This window comes from Mixophyes fleayi, chromosome 12 (assembly GCF_038048845.1).
Source record: "Mixophyes fleayi isolate aMixFle1 chromosome 12, aMixFle1.hap1, whole genome shotgun sequence".
Lineage (NCBI taxonomy): Eukaryota > Metazoa > Chordata > Amphibia > Anura > Limnodynastidae > Mixophyes > Mixophyes fleayi.
Window position 1 is genome coordinate 24,133,559 of NC_134413.1, and position 19,181 is coordinate 24,152,739.

At 42.8% G+C, this 19,181-nt stretch overlaps 1 long non-coding RNA gene across 1 annotated transcript in view; it reads left to right on the top strand.

Moving 5' to 3' along the window:
* The window catches only part of LOC142109070 (uncharacterized), a 109,804-nt gene extending 93,551 nt beyond the window's left edge, over positions 1-16,253 (top strand). The window contains exons 3-4 of the long non-coding RNA XR_012680270.1: positions 15,845-15,945; positions 16,073-16,253. This is a non-coding gene — a long non-coding RNA (uncharacterized LOC142109070). The remainder of the gene's footprint in view (positions 1-15,844; positions 15,946-16,072) is intronic.
* The last annotated feature ends 2,928 nt before the right edge of the window (positions 16,254-19,181 follow it).

The following is a 19,181-nucleotide window of genomic DNA, read 5'->3' on the forward strand; positions in this document are numbered from 1 at the left end:
TGCTACCAAATTGATCCTAGTCTCCCTCTGTGTGTGTGTGTGTATGTTAGAGAATTTAGACCAGGGGTGGGCAAACTCAGTCCTCAAGGGCTACCACCAGTTCATGTTTTTAGGATTTCTTTAATCATGCACAGCTGAGTTAATCTATTTGGCTGGGTCAGTAATTATCCCAGCTGTTTCTACAGACAGAAATCCTAAAAACATGAACTGTTGGTAGCCCTTGAGGACTGAGTTTGCCCACCCCTGATTTAGACTGTAAGCTCCTTGGGACTGGAGGAGCAGGAAGGAAAGTGCTGGGTATACAAAGGCCAAATACAGTAGGGCACGTTCACGTAGTTGTGACTGATGTAGACTCATACGCACCTGTCAGGGGTGTATACCTTGTGAGTGCTGGAAGTCTGCTTCAATAATTATAATGAGGATTGGCACTAACTAGCTGCTTCTGATTGGATGTTAGCGGATTCACCTCTCCAGCTGATAGTACTTAATTCATTAGTGTGGCTGCTATATTATATGAAGTCACAGTCATCTATTCTCATTACTTAATTGAGATTTCCCTTGGACTACAGCAGAAAAGGATTTTGAAATGGGAAAATAACAGATGTTTGTATTTAATTTCATTTCTTTGGTTTTGTATTTTTGATGTATTTAGTTATATTTTATATGGTAAATACGACTTCCGCATTTGTTGACAACACTGTCCAGACACTATATTCTCTGTTGTGTATATGACTCTACAATTTTACTACGCTACACTTGTTACTTCCTGAGCTGTGTAACTGAGCATATGGACATAAATACACCTTTCCATGCATACGTCTTTTCCAACCAATTAATTCACCAGTATGACTTTTGAGAATTGGAGGAAATCAGAGCACCTCAAGGAAACTCAAAAAAACATGGGTAATACATAGAATTTCCACATTTCTATGTTCAAACCAAAGACGTATATTTACTAAACTGCGGGTTTGAAAAAGTGGAGTTGTTGCCTATAGCAACCAATCAGATTCTAGTTATCATTTTGTAGAGTGCACTAAATAAATGACAGCTAGAATCTGATTGGTTGCTATAGGCAACATCTCCACTTTTTCAAACCCGCAGTTTAGTAAATCTAGCCCCATGTCTGCAACGCAGCAATGTAAACCCCTGTGTCACTGTGCAACTCTACCTAGACGTAGGACACTAAACTCTATACCATAACACAAGCACTGGTCAAAGTCATAAAAGTTTAATTCTATACATAGTTGGCAATAACAAATATTAAAAGATATCTATCACATTTACAAAAGCATACTACAGCCAAAGACAGTCAATAGACAGATTAGATCTCAGCTAATCAACTTGTTGTATATATACCTCTTGTCCGGAATGGCCCCAGTGAGTGGAAGAAAAGGGGCATGGTCACAATTTGTCTGACCAATCTAGAACATTTGGCGTGAATGACAAGAAACTGGATTAGTGTTTGATTTAGCTACAGTTAGGCTGTCAAATTGTATGAGTTTAGGTTATTCGCCCCTTTCTGTAAAATTATATTTGGCATCATTTGGACGTGTTAATGCCGTTAAGAAATGCCCATACACAGGTCGACATAGGTAATTGAATTATGCTGGCAACACATAATGCGGTATGTCAGAATATTGTTAGGCATTGCTCTCATTTACTGACACATAGCTGCTATATCGGGCCATTTGTCTGATGAACTGCCATATTGTGGCTTATTGTGGCTTAGTGGTTAGCACTTTTGCCTCACAGCACTGGGGTCATGAGTTCAATTCCCAACCACGGCCTTATCTGTGAGGAGTTTGTATGTTCTCTCCGTGTTTCCGTGGGTTTCCTCTGGGTGCTCTGGTTTTCTCCCACACTTCAAAAACATACTAGTAGGTTAATTGGCTGCTAACAAATTGACCCTAGTCTGTGTGTGTGTGTGTGTGTATGTGTGTGTATGTGTGTGTGTATGTGTGTGTGTGTTAGGGAATTTAGACTGTAAGCTCCAATAGGGCAGGAACTGATGTGAGTGAGTTCTCTGTACAGCGCTGCAGAATTAGTGGCGTTATATAAATAAATGGTGATAATGATGATGATTATGTGGTCAGCATAATTGAATCACCGCATCTACAATATTTGTCCATGCTTAGAATGGGTGTGACTGTATTTGTAATAAACTCATGGATTTGCTTACCTTAAAAGTCAGAACAGGGTAAACTTTGGACCATAGGGTCCCTCCCTGTCCTAACTGGCACAGTTATTGAGAGACTACACAATTAGGTACATTCTCAACCCTCTGGCCCCAATATCTGTTCCTGAATCTCCTGACTATCTGATTTTGACCCTGACTTGTTTGATTACATACACTGCGGCTCACTGAGTGTTATGAGCAAGGCAAAAAAAAGGGGCAAATTAGTTCCTGGACAAACCATGTTGCAATACAAGATTTCATATGTATTTGTTTTGTATGCGGAGAAAATATTGTCTACTTTTGCATGTAGCACACAAGTACAGGACAGCTCTATGTTTACACTGCTATTTAGAGTTGAGCTAGGACATGTCCCCTTCCAACTCTAAATCTGTCTGCACATTTTAAATTTGAAATCATCTACAAATTACATTTTACAGCTGCTTGTCAATAACTCTGTAGTACCTTCATTCAGCGTGCTTTTCCAACAAAGTATTTAGAAATCTATGTACTAACTCCCAAGTCAGACTCTCACTAAGGGCCTTGTTTAGAGTCGGAAGCAAGTCCAACTAATCAGTGCAAAAAGCACTTTTAGCCAAGGATCCATCTCAGTTTGCACTCAGACTGAGACGGATATCCCTCTTGCACCTCTCTGCGCTTAGAGAGGTGGAACTGGGAAGGTAGTGTGTGAGGTTGACGCTCTTTACATGCTATGCTAAGTTCAAAGCAGCCGCAAATAGGTCTTTAGGAGAGGGGTCTTTTGCTGGTGCAACAGACCTTGCAGTATTAAAATAGATTTTAAAAAAATTATTACATTTATAAAAAAGGTTTACACCCCCTCCCAAAACAGCTTAACCAACCCTAGTGCTGTTAGAAGGGGAAAGAGAGCACAATTTTTTTTTATATATAATAATTTGTTTATTCATTAATCTGGTTTACATGGCTGCTGTGACTGATACACTTAAGTGTATCCATGCACACCGCCCCATAAGGCAGATAAAGAGGTGTGTTTGTGCAATTTGCATAGTATTCTGAGTTGCACGATCCCTGTGCCTTGGAATACTGTGTAAATTACGGAATGCAATTTACACTTACGAGTTAAGTGTAAATTCCGTCCAACTCTAAATCAGGCCCTAAGTCTTCTCCTACACTGTTGCTCCTGAAATCAGATACAATTTACATTCTCCACCTGCTTGTCAATTACTCAGCTGTATTTTTCCCACACAGCATTGCTACAGGTTATGTGTGTTGCTCATGAAACCATCCACAACTTACAGTATATTACTCTGTTGTATTCTTATCTTCCTGCACTATTACAACACTGCTTGATATATCGTTGTTATCTTGTCAACGTGATATCCTTGTTCTTCTGCAGCTGTTCGCCTATCTATGTCTGAAAGAATCACTTCTTAACTTATTCCAATCCCTCATGCTGATCTTCTTAACATAGCCTCAACATAACAATAATAAAGTCAAATAATTGATTCAATATTACATTTCTCTATGAACACAATGTTTTACTCATGTTTACTCTATTGATTTTCAAATTGCAGTAACCTGTGTTGAATTAAATGGTGTTTGAAAGCACATTCCACATCAGTTAATTAGTTATATGCAGGTTCTGACTAGATGGAAAATATGACGCAGAACATTATGTGATGGGTGAAATGCATCATGCTGAAAAGGACAATATATGGATTATCTTAGTGGATGAAGCAATAGATCTAATCAGTTCTTGACCATATTAACAACATTATGTGTATGGACCCAAAACAACTGTTTTGCCTGATCAGAATATAATTGGAATTAATTTAACATTGATATTGATTTGTATTGACTGCAAAACTCAGATTAATTGGCTGATGGAACAACAAAGGTCCCCAAAATCTGACCATTTGACCCAATCACACGTGTGGCTATATTGTTTCATCATGATAATCATCATTTATTTATATAGCGCCACTAATTCCGCAGCGCTGTACAGAGAACTCACTCTCATCAGTCCCTGCCCCATTGGGGGTACAGTCTAAATTCCCTAACACACACACACACACACACACACACACACACACATAGGCAGACACACAGACTTGGGTCAATTTGTTAGCAGCCAATTAACCTACCAGAGTATGTTTTTGGGTGTGTGGGAGGAAACCGGAGCACCTGGAGGAAACCCACGAAAACACAGGGAGAACATACAAACTCCTCACAGACGATGGTCAGGAATTGAACTCATGACCCCAGTGCTGTGAGGCAGAAGTGCTAACCACATAGCTACCATGCTTTGGCTGGTTATGAGGAGTTGTATGAAGCTTTCAAGTTGTGAGTTGGGAAGCATTGTTTTAGAATGGACTATCAGGGACACAATCTCATTCAATGTCAAAATTTTAAAGATTCTGGCCAGTTTGGGCCCAAAATCATACTAGTTGGCACAGTGGTTAGCATTGCTGCCTCAAAGTACTTGGGCCATTGGTTCAATAGCCAACAGAGCACTATCAGTGTGGAATTTGTATGTTCTTCCCATGTTTTCTTGGATTTCTGGGAGCTCCAGTTTACTCCTGTACTCTGAAACATAATGGTAGATTAATTGGCCCCTGACAAAATAGACTCTAGTATGTATGTGTAGTATGGAATATAGATTGCAAGCTCCAGAGCCATGATGAAATAATCTCTGTATAACACTGTGTAATAATCATCATCAACATCAACATTTATTTATATAGCGCCAGCATATTCCGTAGCGCTTTACAATTGGGAACAAACATTGATAAGACAATACTGGGTAATACATACAGACAGAGAGGTAAGAGAACAATACTAGTCCAAAAACGTGAATTGTCCCATAATCTGAACTGCAAGAGTTTCACTCACCTCTAGTAAAAATTATTCTTTTTTTGTTATTTACATTTATGATTTTTTATTTGCACTTTCTATGTAAGCTGTTTTGCTGTTTATCTCATCAGAGATAGTCATGCATCAAGGACTTTTAGTTTAAACAGCAATCACCATAGTACTTTCTTGTTGCATAACTTTCATGTCTTTATAAAGCAAAGTTTGTGAAACATACACTGCCCTACAGGACGGCTTCATTGCTCAATTGTGCAGATTTATGTTTAGTGAAGAGAATGACAAATCTGTAACTCATTATGATTGATAGAGGTCAATTGGTGAATGTCATAACAATTAGTTTCCTATTATGTTTCAATAATCAGCTGATTACACTTCTACTCAGACAGGGGATAATTAACAGAAGAGACACAAATGGCAAATATTTATGTTAATTGTAATCAGAAACTGACATGCATGTTAGACAATATTCAGCTGCACCCAAATAGGTTTTATACTACAGATAAAAGGAAAGCTATTAGCTCTCTGCAACACTTTAGAGACCTTTGATTTGCAATGAGGTTTAATTGGGCAGACATAAAGGGTGTATCCAACCACAAACTATATTTTATCATTTAATTTGTGTGTGTGTCTAAAAATAATAAATTAAATACTTACCTCATACAATCCTTCCTTGTGCAGCATCTTATATATCATAAATGCCGATACGTGCCATACTCTGTTTTAAATTCCTCTGCGCATGCCCAGAAATGACCAAGATGCCAGAGAAGGTAAGTGTATGCAATTCATCTTTGAGCGCAAAGGGCACTTACGAGAGGTTATGATTTCATGGGCGGAGCAGGGAGGGGAATGGGCGCATGCATGTAGTCAATTTACAGAAAGGCGTGCCAAGCTCGAGCGCATGCAGCAGAGCCCGATTCAAGCTTTGGACATCTCTAAGGTATATGTTTTTCTATCACATCAGTTGCACAGCTACAGGTCAAGTGAAAGGGCAGATTGATAGTGATGACGGTTGCGCATGCATGCTAGAGCATGTCTTTGGAATAAAAGCAACTGTAAGTTGTATGCATTTTATGTATATTAGATATTAATAACATCATCATAAATGTATTTCATGTATTTTTTTTAAAATGTTTTTTCATTTAATTTCTATATTATAATCCGGTGACAATAATTGAATACCTTTATTTTACAATGCCCTCTGCTGGGACTTTATATTCCACATATGTATTGTACATATCCTGCAGTGTGTTGTGTCTGTCAGAGCAGAGCGCACTTAGACCCATATTCAACAAGAGACGTTTCTTCAGGTCCGCTTGTAGTTTAATACAGACTTGCGAAAACCCAAACTGTTTGCGTTTAAAGAAAATGCTTTAATGAGTCAGGACCTGAGAATAGATGGTCAGGGCAAGCAGCATGTTGTTCTGTTACTATGCTGGTCCTCCTGCACTCTAACCATGGCATCTGTCTGCGACTATAAGGAGTCAGGACCTGAGAATAGATGGTCAGGGCAAGCAGCATGTTGTTCTGTTATGCTGGTCCTCCTGCACTCTAACCATGGCATCTGTCAGCGACTATAAGGAGTCAGGACCTGAGAATAGATGGTCAGGGCAAGCAGCATGTTGTTCTGTTACTATGCTGGTCCTCCTGCACTCTAACCATGGCATCTGTCTGCGACTATAAGGAGTCAGGACCTGAGAATAGATGGTCAGGGCAAGCAGCATGTTGTTCTGTTACTATGCTGGTCCTCCTGCACTCTAACCATGGCATCTGTCTGCGACTATAAGGAGTCAGGACCTGAGAATAGATGGTCAGGGCAAGCAGCATGTTGTTCTGTTACTATGCTGGTCCTCCTGCACTCTAACCATGGCATCTGTCTGCGACTATAAGGAGTCAGGACCTGAGAATAGATGGTCAGGGCAAGCAGCATGTTGTTCTGTTATGCTGGTCCTCCTGCACTCTAACCATCGCATCTGTCAGCGACTATAAGGAGTCAGGACCTGAGAATAGATGGTCAGGGCAAGCAGCATGTTGTTCTGTTACTATGCTGGTCCTCCTGCACTCTAACCATGGCATCTGTCAGCGACTATAAGGAGTCAGGACCTGAGAATAGATGGTCAGGGCAAGCAGCATGTTGTTCTGTTACTATGCTGGTCCTCCTGCACTCTAACCATGGCATCTGTCAGCGACTATAAGGAGTCAGGACCTGAGAATAGATGGTCAGGGCAAGCAGCATGTTGTTCTGTTACTATGCTGGTCCTCCTGCACTCTAACCATGGCATCTGTCAGCGACTATAAGGAGTCAGGACCTGAGAATAGATGGTCAGGGCAAGCATCATGTTGTTCTGTTACTATGCTGGTCCTCCTGCACTCTAACCATGGCATCTGTCAGCGACTATAAGGAGTCAGGACCTGAGAATAGATGGTCAGGGCAAGCAGCATGTTGTTCTGTTACTATGCTGGTCCTCCTGCACTCTAACCATGGCATCTGTCAGCGACTATAAGGAGTCAGGACCTGAGAATAGATGGTCAGGGCAAGCAGCATGTTGTTCTGTTACTATGCTGGTCCTCCTGCACTCTAACCATGGCATCTGTCAGCGACTATAAGGAGTCAGGACCTGAGAATAGATGGTCAGGGCAAGCAGCATGTTGTTCTGTTACTATGCTGGTCCTCCTGCACTCTAACCATGGCATCTGTCAGCGACTATAAGGAGTCAGGACCTGAGAATAGATGGTCAGGGCAAGCAGCATGTTGTTCTGTTACTATGCTGGTCCTCCTGCACTCTAACCATGGCATCTGTCAGCGACTATAAGGAGTCAGGACCTGAGAATAGATGGTCAGGGCAAGCAGCATGTTGTTCTGTTATGCTGGTCCTCCTGCACTCTAACCATGGCATCTGTCAGCGACTATAAGGAGTCAGGACCTGAGAATAGATGGTCAGGGCAAGCATCATGTTGTTCTGTTACTATGCTGGTCCTCCTGCACTCTAACCATGGCATCTGTCAGCGACTATAAGGAGTCAGGACCTGAGAATAGATGGTCAGGGCAAGCAGCATGTTGTTCTGTTACTATGCTGGTCCTCCTGCACTCTAACCATGGCATCTGTCTGCGACTATAAGGAGTCAGGACCTGAGAATAGATGGTCAGGGCAAGCAGCATGTTGTTCTGTTACTATGCTGGTCCTCCTGCACTCTAACCATGGCATCTGTCAGCGACTATAAGCAGGGCCGATGCTAGGGTCCTCGGCGCCCTAGGCACAATTTCACAATCGCCCCTCCCCCTGACACAATTTCAAAATCCCCCCCCCCCCCCCGACACAATTTCAAAATCCGCAAACCCTGTCTTTCCTTACCTTAAACTTGGCTCCATAAAGCTGCTCCTCGCTGCCAGGTCCCTCACTGACACTGTCGGGCCATGATGATGATGTCACGCCCGACAGTCAGTGAGTGGAGGGGAGGAGACGGAGGGACGGTGCGCCCCATCAGCTGTTGGAGGGGAGGGCGGTGGTGGTGATCCATAGCCCCTCCCCGTGGATTTATCTGAAGCTGTGCGGCGGCCGTGGAAGGTATGCTCAGCGGTCGCCGCACAGTATTAAAGTAAGTGACTAGTGAATAGTTAATGCATTTTACTTCTGTGGCGCCCACCAGAGCCCGGAGCCCTAGGCAACTGCCTAACATTGCCTAATGGGAGCGCCGGGCCTGACTATAAGGAGTCGGAACCTGAGAATAGATGGTCAGGGCAAGCAGCATGTTGTTCTGTTACTATGCTGGTCCTCCTGCACTCTAACCATGGCATCTGTCTGCGACTATAAGGAGTCAGGACCTGAGAATAGATGGTCAGGGCAAGCAGCATGTTGTTCTGTTACTATGCTGGTCCTCCTGCACTCTAACCATGGCATCTGTCAGCGACTATAAGGAGTCAGGACCTGAGAATAGATGGTCAGGGCAAGCAGCATGTTGTTCTGTTACTATGCTGGTCCTCCTGCACTCTAACCATGGCATCTGTCAGCGACTATAAGGAGTCAGGATGCTTCAGGAGGCAGAAGCATGGGTGGTAACTGCATACTCTATTTTTACACAGCTGCCCCACACACTAAATAACTTATAAGTAATAACATTAAACACTTGTCAGTACATTGAAGATTGTTTCTTATTTCAATCTCTGAAGGACTTAGATAGCCTGGATCTAGGGGAACTGCAACAATTGAAGCTGCTTTCAGGGAAACAAAATAGCAGAGCCTCAGCAGCGAGAGGAGACTCAACAGGGGCATAACTGTTGCCATAATAGATCCAGCTACGTGCTGACCACAACCTTTCTATGACCAAGTTCTCAGGCAAAAAATGTAAAAATAATGAATCATTAAAGGTAACTTACAAAAGTGCAAAAATGCTCTCCTGCAATACATTGCTAATGCACCTTTTTATTCGCCTTACTCATAGATAGATGTAGAGCCATGTACTGTTTTTGAACTGTCTCTGGAAAACATGTCTGTACTCACTTTGTGCAGTTGTGGGTTTGACTGGAAATGCTCATGTGTAATAAAAGTATTGTGATGGAAGCACTGGACAAGTGGTGAATGGCAGAGGTATATGTCCCTGACTTCTGTCTTGTTTGCTTTTAAACCCCAGGGAGATTTGTGTGGGAAGGAGCTTCCCAAAGAGTGTGTTTGGCTACAGAAAGAGCCAGCTTAAGGGTACCTGGGGTATGAATGGAGAGAGAAGGTTTGGCTCCATTCATAAGACCCGTTTCCAATTTACCAGGGTATGCTGTAGTTCACTCTGCTAGTAATCAGGAGTTGCACATGTGTGGGGTTGGTAAAAGGCTGCAAGGCAGCTCAATCAGTCTCTCAGGTCTGGGGAGGAGGTTGGATGCCTCCTGAGAGGCACTGCAAATGGTGACCAGTAAGTTTTGTATTTTGTATGTATGTGGGACACAAGGTTCTTCACATGAGAGAGGATGTTCCTGTGTGTTAAGTTAAAAGCCAAACAGGCTAGGACTTTTGTTTTTGTTTGTTTATTTTATGCCTTGAGAATAAATCTAACTGAGGCAAACCAAGACACTTGACTGGTGTGATTTACCTGGCTAACACCAGGAGATGGTACCAATAACCCGATCTTATGACAATATCTACACTATATGGACAAAAGTATTTGGCCACACCTGTTAATTGTTGAATTGAGGTTTCTCAATCAGACTCATTGCCAGAGGTGTATAAAATCAAGCAGCTAGCTGTGCAGTCTCCATTTGCAAACATTTGTGATACAAAATGGGTCGTTCTGAAGAGCTCAGTGACTTCAAGCGTGGTACTGTGATAGGATGCCATCTTTGCAAAAAGATGGTTTGTGAAATTTCATCGCTGCTGGATATTCCAAAGTCAACTGTAAGTGATATTATTAGAAAGTGGAAGCATTTAGGTAAAACAGCAAATGAGCCACAAAGCAGAAGACCACATAAAATCACAGAGTGTGGTCAATGACTGCTAAGGTGCATGGTGTGTTAAAGTCCATAGCTGAAGAGTTCGGAACTTCCACTGGCATTAATGTACGCACAAAAACTTTGTGGCGGGAGCTTAATGGAATGAGTTTTCATGGCCAAGCAGATGCATGCAAGCCTCACATCACCAAGACCGTGTTCTTTGGAGTGACGAATCACACTTCTCTGTTTGGCAGTCAGATGGGTGAGTTTGGGTTTGGCGGATGTCAGGAGAACGTTACCTGCCTGACTGCATTATGCCAACTGTGAAGTTTAGTGGAGGAGGGATAATGTTATGGCGCTGTTATTCAGGGTTTGGACTAGGCCTCTTATTTCCAGTGAAGGGCAATATTAATTTGTCAGCATACCAAGGCATTTTGGGCAATACTATGCTTCCAACTTTGTGGCAACAGTTTGGGGAAGGCCCTTTCCTATCCCAACATGACTGTGCCCCAGTGCACAAAACAAGGGCTACAAGGTTTGATGAGTTTGGTTTGGAAGAACCTGTCCTGACCTCAACCCCATCAAACACCTTTGGGATGAACTGGAACGGAGATTGCGAGCCAGGTCTTCTCGTCCAACATCAGTACCTGACCTCATAAATGCTCTACAGAATGAGTGGGCACAAATTCCCACAGAAACAACCCAACATCTTGTGGAAAGTCTTCCAAGAAGAGTGAAAGCTGTTATCGCTTCAAAAGGGGGACCAACTCCATATTAAAGTATATGTATTTGAATACGTCATTACAGTCCCTGTTGGCGTAATGGTCAAGCGTCCGAATACTTTTGTCCATATAGTGTATGTTGTTGAATTTAATGGTGTGGTGAAAGCTGCCAGGCCAGCAGAAGGTATACCTTTATTTTTTGTTAAGGCGGATTTATTGTATAGAGCATGTGTTGTTCAAGAGAAAAATGTTGATCAACTGTTGTTACTGCAGGTACACGTTCCTTTAGTTTTGAAAGATGCACACATATTTTTGTGGTGGACATTTGTGAGAAAATAAAACCCAGGACAGAACATTACTATGGTTTTATTGGCTGGGTGTTAGGATTCTGTCTTTATGTCTGAATTTGGCCTGCAGTACCTCTGTGCTACCAGAGGTGCTACACTTACAACAGGACAGTTTTTCCCTGCCTGCAAACGGTTATGTCCTCATCATCAGATCAGGATTGTGCTTCTAGCCTTTTTAAGACTGCCTTTTCCAACAGTCCAGTGCCAGTTCCTTTGATTTTGCTGCTGCTGTTATTTCTGTGTGGATCCTGACTTCTCCCTGGCTTTTAACTCCTGCTTTGTTTCATCACCCTGCATCATTTCTAGTGACTCAGACCCCCCGGATATGTTTGACCTTGCCCCTGCTTACTCTGTGGCATTTTTTGTATCTTCTGCCTTTTGGCCCATGGCTTTCATGACCCACCTTTTCCTGATTCTTCCGTAGATCATCTGGTGCCTCCTGTCATCTGCTAAACCTGGTAATCTGCATCTGCACATCCCCATTTGTGTCTGATATCCAGTGCCTCGTTTCTCCTGTCTATCCTGGTATTCAGACTTCTTGTGCCTGTATCCCATCTGTTACTCCTGGCAATCCTGTTATCCAGTATCTCCAACTCCAAAGCTATACCTAGTATTACATGTATCTGCATTTAACCACTGACTGTATCTATTTAAAACCTGTGAAATCCTTGTTATAATAAAGACACTTTGTTTGCATTTGCAACTATTGTCTGTGGTTTTCACACGGGGAACCCTAACATTGGGAATACATTTGGCAGTAAAAAGGTGCTCCCAGTCCTGCCCAATATTTCAGAAAACTTCTTCAAAACCTGCTTAGAGGGCCCTTTTAACTACTGTTCTAGTGGTTCAAGTCCTTTTTGAATGGATAGGTATGGACCTGGTGGGTCTATTCGAAAAACTGCCTGGGGGGCACCTGTATGTCATAGTGATTCTTGATTATGCCACATGGTATCCGGAAGCAGTTCCACTGCGTAATATCAAATCAAGTACTATAGCCAAGAAGTTACTACATCTTTATATGAGGTTGGGAATTCCAAAAGAATTCTAACTGACTAACTTTTACATGAAAGGAGTGCCCTAAAGAATTAAGAAAAATTACGTGGCGTAAAAGCCCTCTGCACTCTGGTCTATCACTCGCAAATTTATGGGCTGGTGGAACACTTTAATTGTACTTTAAAACAGATAATTATAAAGGTGGTGGAACAAGGGAGAAAAAGTATACGACTGTAGAACAAAAATGTCTTGCTATTAAATGGGCTGTGGAAACCCTCCAGTATTGGAAAGGGAGTTTACCCTGGTGACAGAGCAGGCGCCATTAAAGTGGATGCAAAATGAACAAAGAAATCAATGCCAGAGTGACCCGATGGTTCTTGGTATTGCAGCTGTAACCCTTAATCATGGAGCACAGATTGGGAGCACTGCACAAAAATGCGGATGCTCTCTCAAAAATATATAAGTAAAAGTCACTGTGGTGTATTTATTAAGTTAATAAAGGAGTACGTATAAAATGAACTGGTGATGTGCTACAGAAGAGTTCAAGATGCCAACAATACTATTTGCAGTACTAATTCAATAAGGGTAAAGTGGAGCAACAACAGTGGAAATAAAACAATGACTCTTAAGCACTAACTTTACTATCTGTGAGGACAGTTTAATGTACTGTTCATATTGCCCTACAGTCCTACCACTCTGACAGTCACAACTAGTCACCAAAATTAAACCTGTTTGCTTGACAGTAATTAAAGCTCACTGCGGGAAGACGGTAATAATCTATCAAACTTTAAAAGTTAAGGAGCAGTATGGTAGCATCAGTAAAAAATTATAGTATAAATTTGATGACCAATTATTGAACAGAGTTGGATAGAATTAACTAATTTTGAATTAAATTGAACAGAGTAGAATTAGAATTCAATGGAATATATCTGGGGATAAAACAATACCACACAATGGGATAAACTAAACTCAACTTCCCTACAACACTGACCTACCACCCCGAAAAGTATTACTTCTCACATAGTTAGCAAACATTGCTAAATTACACCACAGCTCAGTCAGTAAACATTGGGATATAAACCTCCTTTACCCATACAATATACAATCCTACAGCTCACACCACACTTTCTATGCCGCAGAACACTCCCTTATGCTAGTTAAATTATGCTAACAGTATATTAGCACTGCCTACCTTGTGTATCGGTGCACTTGTTTGTTAACCTGGGCTACATGAACTTAGAAGAAGTTGATTTTCCTGAAATCTTAAGTAGTCTTTCAAATGAAAATCACTAATTGGCTGAAGATAACTATGGCTTTGTTTTGAGATAGAATGTAGTGGTACCAACTATGAGACTTCTGAATAGTATTGATCTGCACGTGTAACTCAGTCATGCATTTAATATATATATGTAGGCAGGGCCGGATTAAGGGAATGGAGGCCCCTGGGCTAAGGGGGCCTCCATTCCCCTGTGAGGGCCCCCCCCATGATCCGAGCTGCCCGCGCCCCCCCCCCCCGTGATCCGAGTTCCCCCTCCCCCGGCACTTACCTCCTTCTCCGGTGCGCTGTACACTCTTTACTGAGGAGATCTCGTGAGAGTGAGACTCACGAGATCTCCTCAGTAAGGAGAATACAGCGCGCCGGAGAAGGACCGCAGTGAAAGTGCTCAGCAGCACTGATCGCGCCGGGGGCGCCCCTGCCCCCAACCGATCAATACTGCTGCTGAGCACTTTCAAGGGCCCCCTGGATGCCATAGGCCCCTGGGCTGTAGCCCAGTTAGAACTATGGTTAATCCGGCCCTGTATGTAGGTGTCAAATGGTTGCACACTTATCTGTCATAGTAGAGCCGGATCCCGGAATCAGCAGTAATAAATGTGGAAATTAAATAATTGGATGACGTAAACTAAATTGATGAATAATGTTTTACCATGCGATTGTGATTAGTACGCCATGTGCAATGACGCAGTCACACGGATTAATAACACACACATTTACATTCACACTTCTACTTGTAAATAGAACACATTTATTAAGGTTCCAATCCACATGTATTTATTAGTAAAATGTATAAGAGATTATTTATACAGAGATAAAACTATTGTAAAGGTATTTATGGTTCAGGTTCTCTAAAAGGTAAAGAGTTTGGTCCCATATTAAAGCTTATTTCACCAGCATTAAACCGATTTCGACAGAGTAGCGATCGCATCTAGTGGTCACAAGTTATGAGCAATAGGAGATTAATACTCAGAAGTACTTTGTTTATGGGTCAGTTTAAACTGGTTATTCGTCGAAAAGACACGTAGGCAACAGTTGTAGTAAGTTGCCCCCCACCCTTGGAAAAGATCAAATGAACTGACCTATGACCAGCTGACAACTGGAACATCGTTAACCCTGGTCCAATGAAGACCTCTCTTGGTGTTATCTGTGTGTATTTGTGACATCATCACTATTTTTGTGAACCGACACTGCATATAAGCTCCCTGGGCCAGTGTCTTCTTCCTCTTTTCCTGACAGCAGGCAACATGACTGTATCTGAACCTGGGTCCAGGGAAAGCACATACATAATGTATTCGGGTTTATACTTTCCTATTTATTGTTACATCTTTTATGCTTCAGCATGGCTTACTATAAATCATGCTATCTTTTGCTATTAAATCTCTTTGTGCTTTGGAACCACAATAATCGTATTGGATAATGTTTATTGGTAGCGATAAAACGAACATAACATAAACATAGACCAAACCTCCTACTGCTTGCCATGCTCTCTACTCACCGGCAATTCAACCAGGTCAGGAGACTCTCTGACCGGGGAAGAACTTAGAATATTCACTGCAGCAAGTCCTCACTGGGTTTCCCTGGTGGTTCATTAGTACAGGTCACTTGTAAACCGTTCCCTACAGTCTAGGCTTCCTCAGTATTTGTTAAGGTTCTGTATCCCTTTTTTTTTTTTTCCTGTCCTCCTTTCTTACTGGGTCCAAAGTGGGGCTGACACCAGGGCTCCATCCACCTTGCTCTGCTGGTCCCTTCTCACAGTCTGGTAATATCACACAAGATGGCTCTGTCTCTCTCTCTCTAGCTCCCTTTTCGGTACCCAGTCCCTGGAGATCTGCCCTTGGATTTTAAGTGTATATGTTATTGGACATACAATTCCAACATACTATTGCGTCATGCTATGAAAAAATTCTTTGCCACCATCATAAAAATATATTTTGTTTTAAAATATTCTTGTATTTTAGTTGTATCCTATGTTAAACCACCACAATATCAGTAGTAACAAAATAAAAAGTCATGTTTATATATTTAAAGTATTTTTCTCCATAGATTCAATCAGTGATTTTCCTTCTTTAGATATAATTTGGAGCATAATGTAGAATTAAACAACAATGGCAAAGGAGTTCTGTTCTACCTCTACACAAAGATTGACGCACGGAAATCAAAACATTGGGAGGGTGAGTTGAGATGTGTTATTAATGAAAATGAAGACAGCGTTCGTTTAGTCATGAAGGCCTGTTAACAGTTTATTGCTTCTTGTTCCCCCTGCTGCTCGGCACATCGAAATTCCTGTAAAACTCAAAGGACATCTGGAAGAATTCAGCCAATTAATGGAATTCACGCTGAAGCTGCTCTGAAAGGCAGATTACACAGAATCAAACCTGCCGCACGGACGATGCACCTTAATCACACATGTAACATTCATTAGATGCTGCTGTGGGAGAGTGTAGATGCCTCTAATGAAAGATCAGGGAGAGAGCATCCAGCAGGTATGTGTTTAGCTGTATGTGATTATCTTGAATACCAACATAAACATTGCCAAACACTGAAAATAAATGTTTCAAGAGACTTAACCCTTCATATACTCTGTGCCCATGTCCTTCCTGTGTTTGTGTTTTATGTTTCAATGATTTTTAGTAAAGATGTTTTACAGAGAAACAAAGGAAGAAAGGAAGATGGGGGGGGGGGGGGATAGACAGCAGTAAGACAGTAAACGCCAGATTGTCATCATATGAATACAGAGTTGGGATGAGTTTACAGTATTGTTACCTACACAATAAAACAATGTAAAAAGTAGATATAATATATAGGGCTTAACCCAAATATTGCATTTCCAGCAGCCATGGATAGTTGGGCTGCAATTCCATTGTAGGACTCAAAGCCAGACATTGGACGGATAGGGGCTCCTTGTAAGGGGGGGTTATTGTAGCAAGTATTCTAAACAGCAGGGGAACATTTTTGACATGTTCTTCATTCTTGTTCAGTGGAGGCCTAGGATGAGGTCGTCATTGTTCGGAACTTGCAATCCATTCTCTCCAACCTCAGAATCTCCCTCTTGTTCTAGACCCTTTCCTCTCCAGCCTTCCCTCTTGTTCTCTCCTGACCCCCTCCTCTCCAGACCTCCCTTCCCCCTCTCCAGCCCTCCCTCCTGTTCTCTCCATGCCCCCTCTTCTCCAGCCCTCCCTCCCATTCTCTCCAGACGCCCTCCTCCCTATTCCCCCTCCTCTGCAGCCCTCCCAACTCTCCAGACCCCCTCCTCTCCAGCCCTCCCTCTTGTTCTCTCATGACCCCCTCCTCTCCAGACCTCCCTTCCTCCTCTCCAGCCCTCCCTCCTGTTCTCTCCATGCCCCCTCTTCTCCAGCCCTCCCTCCCGTTCTCTTCAGACGCCCTCCTCCCTATCCCATCTCCTCTCCAGCACTCCCTCCTGATCTCTCCATTCCCCCTCCTCTCCAGCCCTCCCAACTCTCCAGACCCCCTCCTCTCCAGTCCTCCCTCCTTTTTACTCCAGACCCCCTCCTCTCCAGCCTCCCTCCTGTTCTCTCCACGCCCCTCCTCTCCAGCCTCCCTCCTGTTCTCTCCACGCCCCTCCTCTCCAGCCCTCACCTCCTGTTCTCTCCACGCCCCTCCTCTCCAGTCCTCCCTCCTTTTTACTCCAGACCCTCTCCTCTCCAGCCTCCCTCCTGTTCTCTCCATGCCCCTCCTCTCCAGCCCTCCCTCCTGTTCTCTCCAGTCCCTGCAGTATTTTTATTACCTTACTGAGCTTCTCTTCTTCTTCTCTTTGTTTATTCTTTCTGGATTCTTCTTCCCGCATCTTCTTGCCCCTCCTTCTTGTTGCTTCTCTGATGGATTCTCCTGTCTCCTCTATTCTGACAGCGCCCTGAAGGCAAGTTTGCGCCGGCTCTCTATCAGTGGGCAAATACAGCCCATCATTGTTTGGTGGTGATTTGGCATATAGTGGGTGCACCACTTGCACCTCCCTCATTATGGCCCTGCTTAATGGTATCTCAAGGGTGTAAATGAGACCTTTCCCACATCTATGGCATCTTCTCTCATCTGCAATCCCGATACTATTTATATGTACTTCCAACTGTATTTCACCACTCTCTATCGGGGTGATACCTCACTTGCTTGGGGCACTGACACTTCCTCTCAAGTGTACTCTCAGCCCTACTCCCCCCTCCTCTGTGGGGGCAATTTTCCCATGGGCTCTGACACTTTATTTACCATGTTCTCTCAGCCCCTCCTCTACACACAATGCTGCCTCTCTGCAGCAGCCCTCTGACTGCTGAGGGTCTCTTCTCTCTTAATGCGGCCACTTGCAGCAGTCCACCCTCTTACTTGCGGACATCCATGGGACTCTTCTCCTTAACATAACTTACATACAGCACCATGCGGCAGCTGCCGTGAACCTGCTCCATTGTATGCCAGGGGAGCCTCCTCTCTTCCAACCCGGGTGCCCAGTTGCCATATCGCCTCTCCTTTCTGTCTCTTGCTATCTCTCTCCTCTTTTCCCACACTTTTCTCTTCCTTAACCCTCTCTGTGATACCCTCCTTCTCTTCTTGCTTCTGTTGCTTACTTTTTCCTCCTCCTCTCCAGTTCTCCCTTACTGATAACCTCTCCTTAGAGTGTATAGAGAATAGAATTCTTCACAAGGAAGAGAGTTTGTTAACAGCAATGTATGAGATGTGCAGTACAGTTATATTAGTTAGATATGTTCAGTACACACAGGAGAGGCATGATAGGGCTGCCTTACTGCCTTACTTACCTGTTTCAACAACTGGGAAGAGCCCATTTACAACTGGTAAGTACACTGTGTAGTGACATTATATATTTAATTATATTACAGATTTCTAGTTTCTTTACAAGCCATCGCCGCTTTAAATTTTACCTGCAAATTTCCGGCGACTTGCAGAAATCGGAGGGTTCATACATTTACCCCCAGGTGTTGATAAGGCCTCAGCATGGGCTGATGGTGTTACCTGAGCAGAAACTAAAAAAAAATAGTGTTTCAAATGGAAGAATGGCACGGAGCTGGTGAGCTACAGTCGATTCATTATAAAGGTACCAAAGTAAACAAATGCATTTTATCAATTTTAATAAGCTAAAGTTAACTTTTATTAAAGTTACAAAGTTACAATAGATAATTTTATAAAAGAGAGAGAGAGAGAAAAGAGAGAGAGAGAAAAAGAGAAGAGAGAGAGAGAGAGAAAAGAGAAAAGAGAAAGAGAGAGGAGAGAAAAGAGAGAGAGAGAGAAAGAGAGAGGAGAGGAAAAGAGAGAGAGAGAGAGAGAGAAAAGAGAGAGAGAGAGAGAGAGAAAGAGAGAGGAGAGAGAAGAGAGAGAGAGAGAGGAGAGGAGAGAGAGAGAGAGAGAGTGAGAGAGAGAGGAGAGAGAGAGAGAGAGAGAGAGAGAA